This window comes from Nannospalax galili, unplaced genomic scaffold (genome assembly GCF_000622305.1).
Source record: "Nannospalax galili isolate Female #2095 unplaced genomic scaffold, S.galili_v1.0 scaffold707, whole genome shotgun sequence".
Classification (NCBI taxonomy): domain Eukaryota; kingdom Metazoa; phylum Chordata; class Mammalia; order Rodentia; family Spalacidae; genus Nannospalax; species Nannospalax galili.
Genome location: NW_008356263.1, coordinates 1,158,682 through 1,165,726, shown reverse-complemented (window position 1 = coordinate 1,165,726; position 7,045 = coordinate 1,158,682). Strand labels below are relative to the sequence as shown.

The 7,045-nt window shown below is 45.1% G+C and overlaps 1 long non-coding RNA gene across 1 annotated transcript in view; it reads right to left on the bottom strand.

Annotated features, from left to right (window-relative positions):
- LOC115067838 overlaps positions 1-1,566 on the bottom strand; it is an 11,688-nt gene extending 10,122 nt beyond the window's left edge. The window contains exon 1 of the long non-coding RNA XR_003847208.1: positions 1,433-1,566. This is a non-coding gene — a long non-coding RNA (uncharacterized LOC115067838). The remainder of the gene's footprint in view (positions 1-1,432) is intronic.
- Positions 1,567-7,045: the final 5,479 nt, after the last annotated feature.

The window sequence follows — 7,045 nt, the reverse complement described above, 5'->3', positions numbered from 1 at the left end:
TATACATATGGCTCTGAATTTGCCTCTTGCGTAAGCGGCAAAGAAACACCAAGGCTAGAACTGCAGCGCCCAGGACCAGGAGGCCTAGGGCAATGGATCCACTCCATTTCTTAAACAGTTTTCCAACTACATAGAGACCCTTTATAAAAGCCTCCCTGGACATGGGAGGAACTCTTGTTTCATTTATAGATATGATTTGTTGCGTCAGCTGACAAGTATAATTTAGAAATTGTGAATTTCATGGTCCTTGCAAGAACTTATTGAGCTCCTTCACAGCTACTGAGGCATTGTGCACCTTAGCAGATGTGACACAGATATGGGTAAATGTAGGAGAGCTGACTAACATATGCATATCCCACAATGCATCAACTTGTTCCTGTAACAGAGCGGTTTGTTGATTTAATTTTAGGATGCCCAGTTGCAATAAAGAATTTATCTCACCCTGACTATCAAGGGCCTGTGCCACCCGTCCCGATAGTTTGTCCACAGTCTCTGCCATGACAGCTGTTTGAGCAAGAGCTACTCTAGCCGAAGTGGCGGCTGCGGCAGACAAGCGACTGTTGCGATGATTGCCATGGTGATTCCAAAATCCCTCTTCTCCCTTATGAGGTGAACCGGGTAGCTGCCCGGCACATTGACCAGCATTGGAACGGTGCCTGGGACCCATACCAGGATAGCCAAGCTCGCGGGACCCCAACAGCTGTGCAGGTGGCACATTTTCTCCTAGCGGTTTAAGGTATTATTTATCTCTGAGAGAGAATCATTAGTGACTAGGAAGAAGAAAGGGGGAAACAAGCAAGGGTCAGAAGAGGGGGTTATATTTTTACTATGCGATGTGTTTTTAAACTGGAGGCTACCCTCAAAGGTGGCAGAGGTATTCCAGGAAATAGTGCTATTGAAATAACGTGCTTCCCTCACTACTAGAGGGACAGCATCCATGCAGGCATAAGGTCTGCAGAGGAACATCCGTGAAAATGTAGGGATCCCTGCCGTCATCATAGGGTTTCTGTAATGAAAGGGGGATGCTTGTGTGGTACTATTTTTAAATGGAAGCTGAGGTCCATACCACCAGAGGGGGTGGTCTGAGGTATTGTTGCCAAGGCTCTTTGGTCACATAGTCACCCCATAATATAGGGACAACAGCCTCAAATTGTAGGGGGCCAGGCCAACACTGAGGCCCTGGCAGAGGAGGTAAAGAAAAACCGGTGTACTTACGGTTTAAATTGATGGGACCCCATATTCCTTCCAGCCCAAGCACAGAGGCAATTGAGGAATTGTCCTGAAAGTCTCTGACAGACCAATTACTGAAGACAATGCAAGGCCCTAAGAGGGAGCTACTGCTATTAAGTAAAGAAATATTAAGTACCTTAGAAATGCAGAGGGCATTGGAGAGATCAAAGCTGCCTGTAATATTACCCATTTCCCAACTCACAGGTATAGCAGCCTTCCCTAATGTGTAGTTGGTACTGACCACCGTTGGCCAGACAAAACTGTCAATTTCCACTGGCATCAAGATTGGGGGATTCTTCATCAACGTCCATCTCATTTCCTGGCTGCCGCTCCTCAGGAAGTGTAGACACAGCACGCACACAACGCTCAGGGACCCAAATAGGGTGTTTGGCATCCTGTGGAAAAACACAAACAGATCCTCGGGCCTAGACTAATACCGGGTCCGGGCCTCTCCAGTTTCCTGAGGAAAGATCCTTCCATTTGACCACAGGCATAGCTGACTCCACATCCCCAAAAATCCTAGCGGCCAACTGCAAAATCTGAACCACAAAATCTGCAAATGGCTCTGAGGGTCCTTGTAATACTTTGGACAACTGTTCTCCAGCCCCCTTGTTAGGGAGTTGCTTCCAAGCCCACGTGGCAGTAGTGGACACCTGTGCATACACCGCAGAATCGTACACAATCTGGGCGGCTAAGGTAGAATACACGCCTGTGCCTGTTAACATCTCCACATTCCTTTGTGGGAATCCCGCGGCAGCATTGTGCGCAGCGGTCTGGAGGTAGTTCTCCTGATACTCACTTCTCCAGAGAAGATACTGCCCTCCTGACAATACTGCCAGGCAGAGCTGCTGCCAGTCACTAGGTGTGCAATGCAGAGCCGAGAAGGACTCTAGGATAGATTGTGTAAATGGGGCATGGGGTCCATAAGCGCTGACTGCCTCCTTGTTGTTTTATGTCTTTAAAATTTAATAGATTATGCTGTCGAAGCACCTGCCCCTGTTGATTGGGGTTTGGAACCTCTATGACAGGGAAGAAACCCCCCCGGACCCCCACGAGGCACCGAGGGTTGTGGTGTGCCCGAGCGGTAGGTGCAGCTAGGATTTTGAGCTGGGGGACATGAATTAAGTTTGCATTTCCTCAACTTTCTTCATAGAACCCTGATATCCTGCTCTAAACTGCTCTCCTCGTCCTCAGAATCTCCACCTGAGGACTCAGGGGTCCCAGAATCTTCCCCATCCTCAGCCTCCCATGCTTGGAGTGACTTTTCAGATTCTTTTTCTTGGGCCCCCTCAAAAGCCACTTTAACCTTGGCTAACTGTTCTTTCACTTTCGCATTATCACTAAGGAGTGCATCCCGTACCAGTCTCCATAAAGAAAAGGTTGCTACAGGGATGCTCTCAGGGCCCTTTTCATGTAAGACTTTTCGTAAATCCTTCTTGACCTCCTCCCAATCCGGGATATTAAGACCCCCCCAGAATATATAAACCATGGACTGCTCTGTTGTAAAACCTTTATAAAATCCTTAGCTGTGCGTGTCTTAATACCAGTTCCCTGTTTCTTTAGCAGTTCCACTAACTGTACTTTTAACAGATGAGTAGACCCTGTGGTCCCCATATCACCAATTCACCCCCTTACCTGCCGGCCGGCTCCCAGGTGGTCCTTCAGCACTGTCCCTTCTTTCCCGATCTTGGTGGGACCTCCACTTGTAGCACCAGCACTAAAAATTGTACTCGGAGGTCGGGCGAGGGGCTGAGGACTTGAAAAGGGACACATCAGTGGGTCATTCGTGTGGAGAGAATTCTTTATTGCCAGAACAGCCTGCTATATATATCGCTCTGCAGCCCAGTCGAAAAGTCCCAGACAAGTGGAAAAAACACCAGGGCTCCGCCTCAGCTGCAGAGAAGCATAATAACAGGAACTTGTGGGTGGGTCATGTGGTACTGAGTGTTCCAGTAACTGTGGTCAACAGCCAGGGTGCAACCCAAGGTCAGCAGAGAATCGGGGGATGGGTTCCCACACTGTTATATAGAAAACAGAGTTTCAAATAACATAAAAATGTCAGAAAGTTGGTCCATATTCTTTTCCTATTAGCTTAGTGATTAATGTAACTGAAACCTCAGCATTCCTTATAAAAAGTTGATGCCTGACAAGTTTTAAAAATCAAGAACAACTGGGTGTGGTGGTACATGACTTCAGTCCTATCACTCAGGAGACACGGGCAGGCAGATCTCTGTGAGATGGAGGCAAGCCAACTCTACATAGCAAGTTCCAGGCCAGTCAGGGCTACAGGGAGACCCTGTCTCAAACACACACAGATAGACACACACACACACACACACACACACACACATTTGTGTGTGTGTAACATATAAATAAGATCAAAGATTTAATATAGACCTTAACAAATAAAACTGGACATGGATAATTAAATACTTGGGTAAAATGCAGTAAATTTACAGTACATGTGCTCAGCAAGAATAATTGTTTTGTTGTCCTTGCAGGACATCTCCAGAATCAAATAGTACCCTTCCCCTTTGGATAGAACACAGACCCCACAGGAGTAAATTGCATACCGACCCTGTTACATGATACAGATGCATGCTGGCCCTCTTACAGGGTGCATGGGGAAATGAAACTTGTCCAGAGTGTTCTTTCTGTTCCCAGCTATACAAGCTGGAATCTCCTCCTTACCAGCAGGGAGAGTAAATCATTCCTCATGTCTCACATAACAAAGGAATGGATTCTCTCTCCCTATAAGGGGTTGTGAAGCCTAAACCCACATCCTGAATATTTCCAGCAATGAATGGCCAAGTAGCAATTACTCAACTCTCAATATCTCCTAAGCTGACATGTAGTGGTACTATGAATGGGAGAACTTTTACTAAAGCCTACTACCTGACTGGTAAGGGATCTGTCCATTGATTCAATTGGCTATATCCTTTACCCTGGTCTTCAAGTCTCCTCCTCTTAGTAAAGCTAATCCCAGGGCTAGGAGAGGTCCACATTGACTCTGTAAGAGTTTCAAACGTATTTATGACTAAAAACCAAACAGCTGTAGGTTTCAAATAGCCTACATTCTAGGTCAATAATAAAAAATAGTGTAAGAAGAGAGATGGAGAGATGGCTTAGCAGTTAAGAGCACTGGCTGCTCTTGCAGGGGACCCAGGTTTGACTCCCAGCACCCACATGATGGCAAACAGCTGCCCTTAACTCCAGTTCCAGGGGATCTGAAGCTCTCTTCTGACCTCTGCGGGCATTGCACAACATGGGTGCATCTACTGCATGCAAGCAATACACTCATACACATAAAATAAAAAATAATTTTTTAAAAAAGTAATGTAAATTGGTGCGTGCACACGGGGGTGGGGGGGAGTAATGTAAGTTAACAAAAATTTATCAGTTATACTAAGAATGTCTTTAAGGAGTATCTAGCCAGCTGCATGCCAGCAGCTGAAAGACTGGATGACACTTAAGGCTAGCAGGAAAGTAAGGTATTTGAAGGAAGGCTTGATGGAAGATGTTGCACTTTTACTCCCAGTAACACAGTTCCTGATGGAACAATTTCAGGCTCTTCAGGAACTACTTTGTCAAAAGAGTTAGCTAAAAATTCAGGAAGAAATGACCATTTTTCTAATCCTGTGAAACAGTTGTTGGAAAAATAGAGAGGGAGTCCATTTGTCCTAGAAGTCACAGTAACAACTGAATGACAGGTAATCTTCTGCATGCAAGAGCTAATTCAATGATCAATTAATTGAAACAATAATAATTGAGAAAATTCTTGCATCTTCTCATACTATATTATTAATGAATACCTGAGCACAGAAAAGTCAGGCAATGTTAATCAAATTTTTTGGTCTTTTTGAGACAGGGTCTCCCTGTAGCCTCAGCTGGCCTAGAACTCACTATGTAGACCAGGCTGGCCTTGAACTCACAGAGATCCACCTGCCTCTGCCTCCCGAGTGCTGGGATTAAAGGCTTGTGCCACCATGCCCAGCACCAATTTTTTTTAATGAATGAAATCTCTTCTGTCAAAACCATTTTAAAATTACATACTTGTCTTTCTCTTCAGTAACTTTGTTATAGAACTAATACACAGCTTGCTGTCATTTGTTTCTTGTCTTATCAATTGTAATTTTGGCATTATAATTTGTCATTCACAACTCCTAAACCAAGATGATGCTCTTTGACCCTAAAGGAGCTCTGATCATTAAAGCGGGGAATGCGAAAGGAACCTCCACTCTAGAACAAAGAAAAGGGAGTACATATGGTGTGGTCTGAGTGCACATAGCCAGTTCTGCCTGTCACCACCCTGTAGCACCAGCACCCAATCAAGATACGTGTATTACCATGTATGAGAGACAGACTGAACTACAAAGGGAAACTAACGAAGAGTAAAAGGCTAGGTCTTTCTTTGTTCAGGGCTCTGTCTTTTGGGTATAAACCCAAAGAGCCAGTGCTGGCACAATAAACTGATTCCTGGAGAAAAGAAAAATGCCTAGGTGTCTCTTCTCTCTGCTCATAGCACCCGCAACAATGTGAGAGTTAATATTAGTAATTAAGCTTGAAATGAAAGAAACCGCATTCATCTTGGCCAGATTACTAAAGTGGGTGGGATTAAACAGCTACCACTGAAACCACTATGCCTTTTAAATTTGTTGTTATTCAATAAATTCTGACATTATGGAAAGATATAAACATATCCGTCTGTTTCTGGCATAGTGTGCTCATAACACAACAGAATTCTAAATTCTCAAAAGCACTCAAAAGTGCTTCCAGATTGGCAAGGCCAGTCATGTAACAAAAACACTGGCTCAAAAGAGCCCTGAAAGACAAAGCCAAATGGATGCTGCCAAAATGGCTCAAGAAGAACCCAGACAACTCAAAGGAAACATCAAACTCAAATGAAGGTAAGGCCCAAGGTGTACCAACTGGAAAGAAACTTGCTAAGGATCAGACTTTCTCCTGAAAGTCCAAATACAAAGTCTAAATCCCCATTTCTTTGTTTCATCAAACAGAGATAAAAAACAGCTGATATCAGCTGAAGTGAGCTCAGTCCCTGGACTAGAATTAGGAAATCGCATGGAATCGTTCAATGGTTCCCCATCCAGGCTAACTTGCTGTGAATAGTAGATGATGCAGAGATATTGGGGTGTCTTTGAGAATGATGGTTCTTTTTCCAGAGATGGGATGGGCTTAGCTTGGAGAACGAGGATCCCAGGGACTTGAAGTCCACCAAAGCTGTCCAGAGCCAGTGGCTTTCAGGTACTTGTCTTGAGAATTCAAAGAATAAAATTCACCACCATGAGGGTAAGTTTTAAATTCACAGTGGGAGCTTAAGAGGGAGAAAGAGACAGAGACACAGAGACACAGAGTCAGACTCAGAATCAGACAGAGAGAGAAAGAAGAAGATGAGGAGGAAGAGGAGGAGGAGGAGGAGGAGGGGAGGGGAGGGGAGGGGAGGGGAGGACAGGACAGAAAGACAGAGAGCAAAAGCAGGGCTCCTGCATAGCAAGAGGAGTCCCCAGAAACAGCAAGCTGCTGGTCTGGGGCCTTTTTAAAGGACTTATGCCAGAAACTGGGGTAAAGTGTAGGGAGGGGATGAGCTGGTCAGTCCAGTTGACCCATCAAGGTGTCCATGTGCCTCTTCTCAGTTTCAGTCACATAGGTAGTCACTAGGTAGGCATGAGGTGCTCATTTAGGAGATAACAAAGAAACAGAAAGCTGAACTCTTCTGGCACTTCTGACCTCCAGCAAGGACAGTCTCAGAACTGCTACTCTGGGGTCCCTGCCCCACCTGATCATTTTCTACCTCCTG